The sequence below is a fragment of the Somniosus microcephalus genome, chromosome 3, assembly GCF_052327205.1.
Source record: "Somniosus microcephalus isolate GS21.2 chromosome 3, FLI_Smic_1.0, whole genome shotgun sequence".
In the NCBI taxonomy this organism is placed as follows: Eukaryota; Metazoa; Chordata; class Chondrichthyes; order Squaliformes; family Somniosidae; genus Somniosus; species Somniosus microcephalus.
Genome location: NC_140989.1, coordinates 76,569,988 through 76,582,523, shown reverse-complemented (window position 1 = coordinate 76,582,523; position 12,536 = coordinate 76,569,988). Strand labels below are relative to the sequence as shown.

The 12,536-nt window shown below is 48.7% G+C and overlaps 1 protein-coding gene across 4 annotated transcripts in view; it reads left to right on the top strand.

Moving 5' to 3' along the window:
* LOC147121150 (N-lysine methyltransferase SMYD2-like) overlaps positions 1 to 12,536 on the top strand; it is a 73,216-nt gene that overhangs the window by 21,173 nt on the left and 39,507 nt on the right. The gene's annotated exons all lie outside the window — the stretch shown is intronic.

Below are 12,536 nucleotides of genomic sequence, written 5' to 3'. Positions count from 1 at the left end.
GGTGTGCAAGCGGTGCGACTCTGATGATTCACTTTGCTATGTAGACCAGGAACATCCCAGGTTGGGTTAGCCAACCTCGGTGAAGACCAATATTACAATTGGTCTTCGTGTCCCCAGACTAGGGAGAATAAAATGAACCATAGATTCTACTCCTGATCGTTGAGCAGTAACCTCTGTTATAAAATGATGAGGATGCGGAGTGAGCACAACATTGAGCTTGGCTGTGATGTCTTCTGTGGTAGAATAGTCCTAAAGGAATTTTTGTTCATGAATACTAAACTTTTTGGAAGAAAATTAAGAGATTATCTTGGATTATAATTAATTGCTAAACCTGTGCAAAATCTCTTTGTGCTTACAGTTTTGTGTTGCTCTGAAGTGCCGTGTATTGCTCAAAATGCCCAAATCCGCTACTGCATTATGTGGAGCACCTTTTTTTATTTAGTGCTTTTTATATTGCCTGTCTAATTGATTGCTAGTCTGCTGTAGCGTTGAGTCTTGCATTGGTCTAGTTATGAGAGTTCTGACTTAGTGTGCTGCAGTTATATGTGTTACCCCAACGCCACCCCCCCCCCCCACTGTGGATGAGGGCACTCCTGGCAAGGCCATGTTTATTACCCATCCTGAGAAGATGCTGGTGGGCCTTCTCGTTGACCTTCTGAAGTTCTTGTATTGATGATGTTGGATAGAGAATTTTGGGATTTTGATCCAGTGACGCCGGGATGGTGTGTGACTTTGAGGTGATGGTGTTTCCATGACGCGACTGCTCTTGTCCATCTCGGTGGTGGTAGTAGTCACAGAGCTGGGAGGTGCTGTGGTGCATCTTGAGTGGTGTTGTGACTGCAACCATCCAGGTGAGTGGAGAGTATTCCATTGCATTCATATTGAATCTTGTAGATGGTGGTGAGGTCGGGGTGAGCCACTTGTTGCAGACCCCTGCCCATCTCTTGTAGCCACGGTGCTGGTTATGGCTGGTCTAGTTACGTTTCTGGTGAAAATCGAGGCAGAAACTTGGAATACCCTCTCCTCCTGTGGATTATGGTCGGTTTTAATTTAGAAACTCCTTGTGAAATTGCCTTGACTGCTCCAAGTAGATGCTGCTCCTTTGTGAATATATGCAAAACAGATTGATTCCTCCATGCTCACCCTAGGTGGAATAGACAGCTGACACTCGCTGTTGAGGCTCGCATGAATTATGGTCACTTGGATAAAGTACGTGTACCCTGACGAGTGTATTGTAAGCAGTTTTTCATCCTAGCTCAATTGCTAGACGGATGGTTCGAATCGCCCCCACCTTACGAAAGTTCTATACCCGGGAATTATTATTCAGAGTGTAAATGGAATAAGTCACGGACAGGAATGCTTCGGTGAAAAATCAAACTTATATTTATTTGGTCTAACATACACTGGCTAAAACATGCACTACTAAATGAAATCACTGTCCCTGTGGAGAATAAAATCCAGGTTACAAACAACATACATACAGTACACAACTGGGGACTATAACAAGCAGTAATTCCCTTGTTGCTATGGTGGACTCTAATTCCACCCCTACCAACGAATTACCCAGTCACATAAGCCCCTTCGCCTGGCTGAACCAAATGAAGCTCCCACCCCAGAATAGCCGAAAACTCTGAGCGCTTGCAGCTCACTGGTTACCGGCCTGGGACACTCGAGACTCTGCTTACCCCCACACGCGGTCGGTTTCGATCGCTCCGCTCGGCGGCTTCTCTGGTACATCTTGTTAGGTCGATCTGGTTGGAGAGAGAGATGAATGGTGGGAAAGAATCTATCTTTTATAGGAGTCTGGCTACCCCTATCTTTCCCGCCAATCTTTAAAATCCTTTGTTTCTAAGCACTCCGGTGCTTAATCAGTGATGGGTCGTCCTCGGACCCATGAGTATTCCGTGATTGGATTAATGGCCCTAAGTTTGGGACATATCTTTTGGTCTTTGTGTTGGGGAAAAGAACTGGCTCCTTTTCGGCTGGCTGAGGCCAGTGGGTTCATTGTTCTGCTTCTCTTCTGAGATGGAGGTGAGAAGTGCTTTTGCATATTAGAGTGGCCTTTCTAATAAGTTCAATGGCCCCTTTCCTTTTTCCAGGACTGTCGGGCGAACCCATACATTCTGGATGACTGACAGTTCTTTTGTCACAGCCAACTGCCATGCGTTCTCTGGAGTTTTAACAAACCAGTCCCCTACACATTTGCACAGGGCGATCCCACTACAGGGAAAACACCCTCCGCCCATAAAGTCAAAAAAAATATTCTTGACTGAGTCCATTCTTCAAACGGAGACTTTGCGATCTCTTCAGTCCCCCGTTTGATGCTTTTCTTTCCACAAAGCATCACTCGACGAGAGAGCAAAGGCCAAAGTCTCCCACAAGTGAAGCTGTTTCCCTGATTTTTACGTTTTAAAACCCCGGAACTGTACCGCTTACTGCGTGTCATAGTTCCCTTCTACCGAGTCAAAACATCAGCGAAACGGCTTCTTAACACATTCAAACGGCTGGGTTCCAATTCCCACCGACAAACTTCAAGTCAAAATACAGAACATTAATAAGATCCACAGGACGTTACCAAAAAGTCACCGCGCACATCACACAGTACAGCATTGACAGGTGGTAACACATTACAAAAATGCAACAGCGCACTTCGCGCAATACAGTGTTAAACTATAACCAGAATACAATACACTTGCTTACTGAACTTGGGTACATTACAAGTTTTGCAGGGAGAAACCATCATCAACACAAATCGAATTACACCTTTCCGGATCGATCTAACACCCCTTGCCACTGCGCTTGGAGCATCTGGCTCCGTCGCCTGCAGCTGGTGTAAAACAAGTAGCTTACAAGCAACAATTGTATGATAACTAATGCATGAGAACAGATGCGGATCCAGGGAGGACTCTCTATACTCAGACCGATGTCCCACCATGGTGGCGAGACAATCCCCTTGATCTCCTCCCCCACTTCTACTGTCTTTTGTTCTAATGTGTAAAAATGTTTCTGGGAGGGCTCAACGGTCTTTATTAACTCCAGTGAGGTGTTCCGGCAGAAAAGGAATCGGGTACCCGAAATGCTCCACATAGTATGGTTGGACCGCCCGCAATCTACAGGGACAAGGTAGGCTTCAGAGGCTAAACGAAGCTGGCACGGGCTCAACGAATTGCTATACGGGTGCAGCGCGGCGAGATACTTGTTGCTTAACCATGAAGGGACGCGACCTTGCCTCAGGTCCTCCAGGTTACTGCAGCCCTCGCCCAGCAACCATGCTCCATACAACACACACACCTCATTCCGTGCAGCCTGCTCCGAGGCGTTCCTGTCCTCCCGTGTCCAATCATTAACAGTTTTTGCGTGCCTCTCCAGCTCCGCAATGACCTTTTTTAAATGAACGGTCATTGCCTGGTCCTCGTGAAGCTCTGAACCCACCACTGTATTCTCTTCCCCTAGAATCTTACGCAGTTGGTTCTTTAAGCCAGTGATCTGCATCTGGAGTTGTGCATCACCCATACTATTAATTATACCCGTTCCTGTACTGAACGCTGTGGCTACATCGTTCCAGGTCCCTCTTCTGTGCCTCCCGGACCCCACACTACTCCCAACATTCAGATTATAAAGCTGTTCTTTCTCTACATTTCCATAGTCCAGTTCATAAAATTCCTGAAACATCGCTTTTAACAGCCTCATAAAGCTTCTCCGTCTTCCTTGGACACCACAGACAGATGGACTTTAGTCAGGTTCAGGATCATGGATGTCACGGCGTAGTGCACGTTCTGAAACAACACTTTGTCAGTAGGGATTAACACCAACCCATTCCCCGGACCCCTGGTGGTGGTGGGACACCCATCTACAGTCGTCTGTACCGTCGGGGCTCTGGGCGGGGGCTTCCTGGTGTATGAGATGAGCTCTGTGGCATTGATGGTGTTCGGGGGTTTTGGGATTACACAAGAGTCCACACTCCGATCCCACCCCTGGCGTCCTGCCATCGCCTGCTAAACGTGATCGACACACCCGCTGGGCAGATCTTTTCTGACCCCCACATACACACACAAATCCCTTCCTCGGATTCCCACCACTTATCCCAACACACATTCGCTCCTCCCTGATCATCCGGTACGTGTCATTACTTCGTCTTTCCCAGTCAGCTGTCTGGTCCCCTGTATCCGTGCTCAGGTTCCTGAGCCACCACCACCTTCCCAGTGGAATGTGTCCCCTACAGCTAAGGCACACCCGTTTACCCTCTGTTACCCTAACCCTGGAGGTGGTAACCCCTACTCTCGGGCATGTGAACTCGTCATGGCTGGAATTCAACCCCAGCCATCCAGGCCATCATCCCTCGTGGAGATAGACGCTCGCCCCATCCTTCGAGCCACCTCCAGTGGTCACGGTCAGTCCGTCTCTGCCGGTGCAGCCGAAGACGACCGATTCCTTGGTGTCACCCCTGTGATTCGTGCTGGCTTCAATCATAAGAACATAAGAAATAGGAGTAGGAGTAGGCCAATCGGCCCCTCGAGCCTGCTCCGCCATTCAATAAGATCATGGCTGATCTGGTCCTAACCGCCAATCCACTATCACAGAACCATCTCCTGAATCTAACAGAATTAGACACACGAAATAGGAGCAGGATCAGGCTACACGGCCCCTGGGCCCGCTCCGCTACCCACAGGGCCATGACCGATCCGAACCTAGACTCATGTCCAAATTCCTGCCCGCTCCCCGTAACCCTTAGTTCCCTCTACTTCTAGGAAACTGTCTATTTCTGTTTTAAATTTATGTAATGATGTAGCTTCTACAGCTTTTTGGGGCAGCATATTCCATGGACCTACCACCCTCTGAGTGAAGTAGTTCCTCCTCATCTCAGTTTTGAAAGAGCAGCCCTTATTCTAAGACTATGCCCCCTAGTTCTAGTTTCACCCATCATCGGGAACATCTTCCCCGCATCCACCCGATCCAACCCCTTCACAATCTTGTATGTTTCAATAAGATCGCGCCTCATTCTTCTGAACTCCAATGAGTAGAGTCCCAATCTACTCAACCTCTCCTCATATGTCCATCCCCTCATCCCCGGGATTAACCGAGTGAACCTTCTTTGTACTGACTCGAGAGCAAGTATGTCCTTTCTTAAGTATGGACACCAAAACTGTACGCAGTATTCCAGGTGCGGTCTCACCAATACCTTGTACAACTGAAGCAATACCTCCCTATTTTTATATTCTATCCCCCTAGCAATGAAAGCCAACATTCCATTGGCCTTCTTAATCACTTGCTGCACCTGCATACTAACCTTTTGAGTTTCGTGCACCAGGACCCCCAGATCCCTTTGTACTTCAGTACTTTCCAGTTTCTTGCCATTAAGATAATAACTTGCTCTACGATTTTTCCTGCCAAAGTGCATAACCTCACACTTTCCAGTATTGTATTCCATCTGCCAAATCTCTGCCCACTTACTTAGCCTGTCGATGTCCCCTTGCAGGTTTTTTATGTCCTCCTCACTACTTTCCCTCCCATCTTAGTATCATCTGCAAACTTTGATATGTTACACTCGGTCCCCTCCTCCAAATCGTTAATATAGATTGTAAAGAGTTGGGGACCCAGCACTGACCCCCGCGGAACACCACTAGTTACTGATTGCCAGTCTGAGAATGAACCATTTATCCCAACTCTCTGCCTTCTGTTAGATAGCCAATCCTTTATCCATGCCAGAATATTACCCCCAATCCCGTGATTTTTTATCTTAAGCAATAATCTTTTGTGTGGCACCTTGTCAAATGCCTTTTGGAAGTCTAAATACACTACGTCCACTGGTTCCCCTTTATCCACCCTATACGTTACTTCCTCAAAGAACTCCAGCAAATTTGTCAAATATGACTTCCCCTTCATAAAACCATGCTGACTTTGTCCTATTAAATTATGATTATCCAAATGTCCTGTTACTGCCTCCTTAATAGTGGACTCCAAAATTTTACCTACCACAGATGTTAGGTCTTCTGTCTACTGCCCTTTTTAAATAAGGGTGTTACATTAGCAGTTTTCCAGTCTGCCGGAACCTTTGCCGAGTCCAGGGAGTTTTGGAAAATTATTACCAATGCATCCACAATCCCTACCGCCACTTCCCTCAAGACCCTAGAATGTAAGCCATCAGGTCCAGGTGATTTACCCGCCTTGAGTCCCATTATTTTACCGAGTACCACTTCCTTCGTGATTTTGATCGTGTTTAGCTCCTTCCCCCCCCCCCCCCCCCTTTTGCCCCCTGTTTGTCCAGTGTTGGGATATTCTTAGTGTCTTCTACTGTAAAGACTGATGTAAAATATTCATTCAGTGTTTTTGCCATCTCCATATTTCCCACCATTAATTTCCCGGTCTCATCCTCTAAGGGACCAACATTTACTTTAGCCACCCTTTTTCTTTTTATATAACTATAAAAACTCTTACTATCTGTTTTTATATTTTTTGCTAATTTACTTTCATAATCTATCTTCCCTTTCTTAATCAATCTTTGTTATTTTTTGCTGTCTTTTAAAGTTTTCCCAATCCTCTATCCTCCCACTAGATTTGGCTACCTTATATGCCCTTGTTTTTAGTCGAATACTATCCTTAATTTCTTTACTTAGCCATGGATGGCTGTCTTTTCTTTTACACTCTTTTCTTCTCAGTGGAATATATATTTTTTGGAAGTTGTAAAATAACTCCTTAAATGTACACCACTGATCATGTATCGTCTTACCCTTTAATCTATTTTCCCAATCCACTCTACTCAATTCCGCTCTCATACCTTCATAGTCTCCTTTATTCAAGCTTAGCACGCTTGTTTGAGATCCAACCTTCTCACCCTCTAATTGAATATGGAATTCAACCATGTTATGGTCACTCATTCCAAGGGGATCCTTTACTAGGACATTTTTAATTAATCCTGTCTCGTTACACAGGACCATATCTAAGGTTGCTTGCCCCCTGGTCGGTTCAGTTACATACTGCTCAAGAAACCCATCCCTAATACACTCAATGAACTCATCCTCAAGGCAGCCCTGCCCAATTTGATTTGTCCAATTAATATGATAGTTAAAATCCCCCATAATTATAGATGTTCCCTTATTACAAGCCTCAACGTGACGATCAGGACTACCATGGCTGACTTCATCTTGTTCTTGGGCATTCCCTGAAAACACACAGAATGCAACGTTGTCCTTGGGTGATGCCTCACCTTTCCAGACGCAGCTACACACAATTAAAATCCAAACTGTACAGACAAGCTAAGGCAACAGACAGGAGAGAAAGAAGTTATGTACAGCGCCACCCGTCTCCAGGTGGCCACACTAGGTCTCCTCAACCCTGGGCCTCTTATGGCTCCGGCTTCCTTCGTTCACCGGTGTGTAAGGAGGCGTCCACGGCACCCTCGACCATGGGATCCTGGCACTCCTTCTCACTCCTGCCCCCACAGGCGGAACGACTGGTCCCTCTGTGGGCTCCTCACAGTCCCAGATTAGGGGCTGGAGACCCACACCTGTAGCACAGCTCACCACTCCCTGCTGTTTCCTCCTCTTATTAGCTCTTTCCCCAGGGTTGAAAAGCTTGCACTGATTGATATGGAACCACTCAGTGCATCGGGGCACTTTGACCGCATATACCATTGGACTTGCCCTATCCACGATACTGTATGGTCACATGCATAGTGGTTCAAAAGTCCCTACCCTGGCGAAGTTTCTAACCATTACTTGATCGCCGACCTCCCACTCGTCGTGCCTCTGAGGCTCAAGCAATAAACGATTTCTACGATGTTGCTTCCCCATGTTACTGGCAGCCTGCCAATGGATCTGTCTGAGATGCTCAAGCAAATTCTTAACAAACCTGTCCCGGTTCACCTCTCTCAACTGACCGTCTGTGGGAACCGGGGCCAGTACATGGCTGGGCATTCTCGTGACCCTGCCAGTCACGAGCTCATGCGGGGAAGACCCTGTGCTTCTAGACGGGCTGGCTCGGACCCCCATCAGAACTAACGGCAAGACCTCCACCCATTTTCTAGGCGAGTCTCCCGCCTCCTTCCATAACCTTTCCTTGATGGTCCTATTCATTCGCTCCACAATCCCCGATGACTGCAGGTTGTGTGCGACGTGCCATTTACTTTCTCTACACCTAGCATCTTCAGAGTTGCCTGCATGACTGTCCCTGTGAAGTGACTCCCCTGATCGGACTCCACATGCTGTGGTAGCCCCCACCTAGAGAACACTTCTCTCACTAGAATCCTTGCGGTCCCCAAAGCTGTGGCTGTTTGGCAGGGGAAGGCTTCTACCCATTTAGAGAACACATCTACCAGGACCAGGCAGTACTTGTAACCCCCCTGAGCTGTGGGCAGCGGTCCGATATAATCGACCTGTATGGACTGCCATGGTCCCGCCACTCTCCTAGTGTGTCCTATGGATACCTTCCTTTTTCTGGGGGTCAGGGTTGTTTGCAGCACACACCAATAATCCGCGCAGAAGTCGTGGACGTCCTCCCTCAGTTGCGGCCACTACCCTGCCTGTTCCACCCGTTGCCAGGTGGTCTCTGGCCCAGGGCGCCCCGCTCCTGGACCCTCGTGAGCCAACTGAAGGAATTCCCTCCGGTGCTGCTGCGGAACTACCCACTGTTCCCCTCTGAAAACCATCTCTTCCTTTATCGTAATAACTGCCACTCCGTATGGACCCTCTACTTTACTTTATCTCCCTTAGCCAGCGTCTCCAGAACAGTCTTTAGGGCGGTCTCCCATGCCTGGACCATCTTTAGGTCCGGGGCCAGTGCTACCCCTGCACTCCCTTGGGTCCCACCTCTGTCTCTGATCGCTGCTACCAGACTCGACCCGTATCGATCACAAAACGTGCCCGTTCGAGCACCCTCTTTGGCCAGCACATCAGCCTGCTGATTGCCCTCCGCACGGGGTTCTGTCTTAGAATGGGCCTTGACTTTGTGGATATAGAAATCCCCCTGGGTTCCTATCGATGTTATGATCTGCCGCAACAATGGCTTGGTTGCTAGGGGTTTCCCGTCTGCAGATGTGAACCCGTGACAAAACCAAATGGCTAAATATTCTGTACACAAATTGCAAGTGAACATGCTGTCCGGGCAAATCGTGTAGGGAACTCTTCAGAGTGGGTAACCACATACACCACCGCCGACAGTTCAGCGTGCTGGGCGCTCATGGTGCTCGGGAGTTTAATGGCCTTGGCAATGCCTGCCTTTGGGTCAAAAATCCCGCATCCAGTGAGTCGCTCCCTGGCCACCACTGTACTGGACCCGTCTACATAGATCTCGCGGCCCGTGGGATGGATCCCAGCCCGAAACCCTATGTCTACGTCCCATACCCCTTCAACAGAACATTTGTGGGCCACCCCTGGGTAGATCAAATCTGCGGCGAGCTTGGGCTCAGAGGCCTTTCACACTCAAATTCATATGGGAGCAATAAAGTCCAACGAGCAATGCGTGCACTGCTCACTGTGCTGTCCTTTATCCTCCCATCCAGAAGCATCTGAGTGGGCATATGATGGGTTAAGAGAGTTATCGGGGACGCCACCGTGAAGATTAAACAGTTGGCCATACATTGGAAAATAGAAGGACTGTTATGAAACCCTTGGGGAAGGCAGGTCCATGTGTACTGCTGACCCTTGAAAGTGAATGCAAACTTATACTGGTCCTCCTTTTTTGAGAGGGATAGACCAGAATCCGTTCGAAATGTCCAGCACCGTGAATGTTTTCGCGGATGCTAGGATGCTCCCGATCAGGTCGGCTACGGCTGCGATGGTGGGGGCACAGGCTGGGATGTTCTTGTTAACCACCTGATAGTCCACAGTGGCTCTCCACGAATTGTCTGGTTTCCTAACCGGCCAAATTGGAGAGTTCACATGGGTCACTATGGGTCTCAACACACTCTGCTCAACCAGTGATCCCAATGCCGTCTCTAAATCTGCCTCTGCCTCTCTGGGGAAGTTGTACTGTTTCTGTGGTCGGGCCATGGGGTCTCCTTCTACTCTGACCTCCACCCCTATTGCCCTCCCACAGTCGTGCCTTTGTGCAGCGAATGCCACGAGGTTGGCTCGCACCTCACTCGACAAGCGAGCGTTCTCCTCCCTAACCACCCTCTGGTTCCCCTTTGCCTCAGTTACCTGGCATTGCAAGAACTCCTTATGGTTACGGAAGGTTTCCTCCTGGCTTATTCTTCCCTGCTTCTCATCCCTTGGCTCCATGCAAAACCTGCTCCCTACTACAGCCCTTGCGTCTGACTGTGCCTCGGACTCCCTGAGCTCTGCCTCTAACTTAGCAACCTGCTTATCTAGCAGTTGCACCTGTCTTTGTAGACAGACGAGCCATATCGCCTTTTCAATGCTGCTCCTATGCTCCTTGCCCTCCGTCCATTCTGCCGCTGTGTCCACCGGATGCTCGGCATGCAACAAGCCTAGCACTCACTTCTTAGTGACTTATTAAACACATGAAGAAATCCTTTCCTCCATTTGGGATCTTTCGCCAGAAGTGCTGTCCATGACTGATTTACACTCCTTTAACCCAGGTTCTGCTGCTGGTTGCCAAGAAATGTAAGCGGTTTTCGATCCTAGCCCAATTGCTAGACGGACGGTTCGAATCGCCCCCGCCTTACGAAAGTTCTATACCCGGGAATTATTATTCAGAGTGTAAATGAAATAAGTCACGGACAGGAATGCTTCGGTGAAAAATCAAACTTATATTTATTTGGTCTAACATACACTGGCTAAAACATGCACTACTAAACGAAATCACTGTCTTCTGTGGAGAATAAAATCCAGGTTACAAACAACATACATACAGTACACAACTGGGGACTATAACCAGCAGTAATTCCCTTGTTGCTATGGTGGACTCTAATTCAACCCCACCAACGAATTACCCAGTTGCATAAACCCCTTCACCTGGCTGAACCAAATGAAGCTTCCCCCTCGGAATAGCCCAAAAACTTCACTTCTGAGAAAACTCTGAGCGCTTGCAGCTCACGGGTTGCTGGCTTGGGACACTCGAGACTGTGCTTACCCCCCCACACGCGGTCGGTTTCGATCGCTCTGCTCGTCGGCTTCTCTGATACTTGTTAGTTCGATCTTGTTGGAGCAGGGAGCGAGAGAGAGAATGGTGGAAAATAATCTATCTTTATAGTAGTCTGGTTACCCCTATCTTTTCCCGTTAATCTTTAAAATCCTTTTTTCGCCAGAGCACTCCAGTGATGGGTTGTCCCCGGACCCATGCGTATTGGATTAATGGCCCTAAGTCTGGGACATATCTTTCGGTCTTTGTGTTGGGGGAAAAAAACTGGCTCCTTTTCGGCTGGCTGAGGCCAGTGGGTTCATTGTTCTGCTTCTCGATGGAAGTGAGAAGTGCTTTTGCATATTAGAGTGGCCTTTCTAATAAGTTCAATGGCCGCTTTCCTTTTTCCAGGACTATCGGGCGAACCCATACATTCTGGATGACTGACAGTTCTCTTATCACAGCCAACTGCCATGCGTTCTCTGGAGTTTTAACAAACCAGTCCCCCACGCATTTGCACAGGGCAATCCCACCACACCCTCAGCCCATAAAGTCCACAAAAATATTCTCGACTGAGTCCATTCTTCAAACAGAGACTTTGCGATCTCCAGTATGGGTGAGAAATTCGGTGCATTTGCGCCCCTTGGGGGGGAGGGGGGACACCAACGGGGCGCAGATGACTTTTCACCACTAACGACTCCCGCTAAATTCAGTGAGAGTTAGCGGTAACCGGTAGTGCCCCGTTTTCGCCCCGCCTGCAGAATTGGCCCGCGCCCCCTGAATCTGCGCTGGGCGATGACTGCGACCGACTCGGGACGGGAACGGGGTGGCAGGAGGCTCACGGGGCGGTAAGCAAAGGGGAGGTGGCAGGTGGGGGGAAAAATAAATCGGCCAACTTGTTGCGGCCCGTCGCGTCTTTGAACGCAGGGTCCGTGCCGTGATCTGGCAGCCCAACACTCTTCTTGAGTGCCAGGCTGCTGGCACTGCACCCTACTCCACGGTGGTCCATGTAGGGCCCCGCAGAGTTGTGGGCTTGGGCCCTCCCCTTTAATGAGAGGGAAGAGTCTTTCATGTGGCAGCACTACGTGGCCCAGTGCATAGCGCTGCAGAACGCACCGCCCTGATTATCGGGGTTAGAGCTCCTAAGAATGAAGCGGAGCGCTTGAATTAGTGCTCCACCTCCCTTTTGGGGCGCTAAAACTGAAGTTAGCGATCGCCGCTGCTATTTTTTGCCGGGCGCTAAATTTAGCGCTCGGGCAATGTTAGCGACCCAACATGGTCGCTAACAAATTTTTCCCCCTATATCTTTGGGGAGGCCAGAGGACAATTTTTGACCAATGGAAATGAGACCAATTTTATTAAAGCACTGCCAGGGCCCAAACGTGCCATTGAGGTAACTCTGAGGAAGGGTTGTTAATCAGATATCTTGGTACATTTGGTCACTGTTTCTGATGGGTGTCTGTACAGTGTGGAATGTTTGCTTTTCACTAATGAAGTTCACCTTTTAGGGCTTTTCT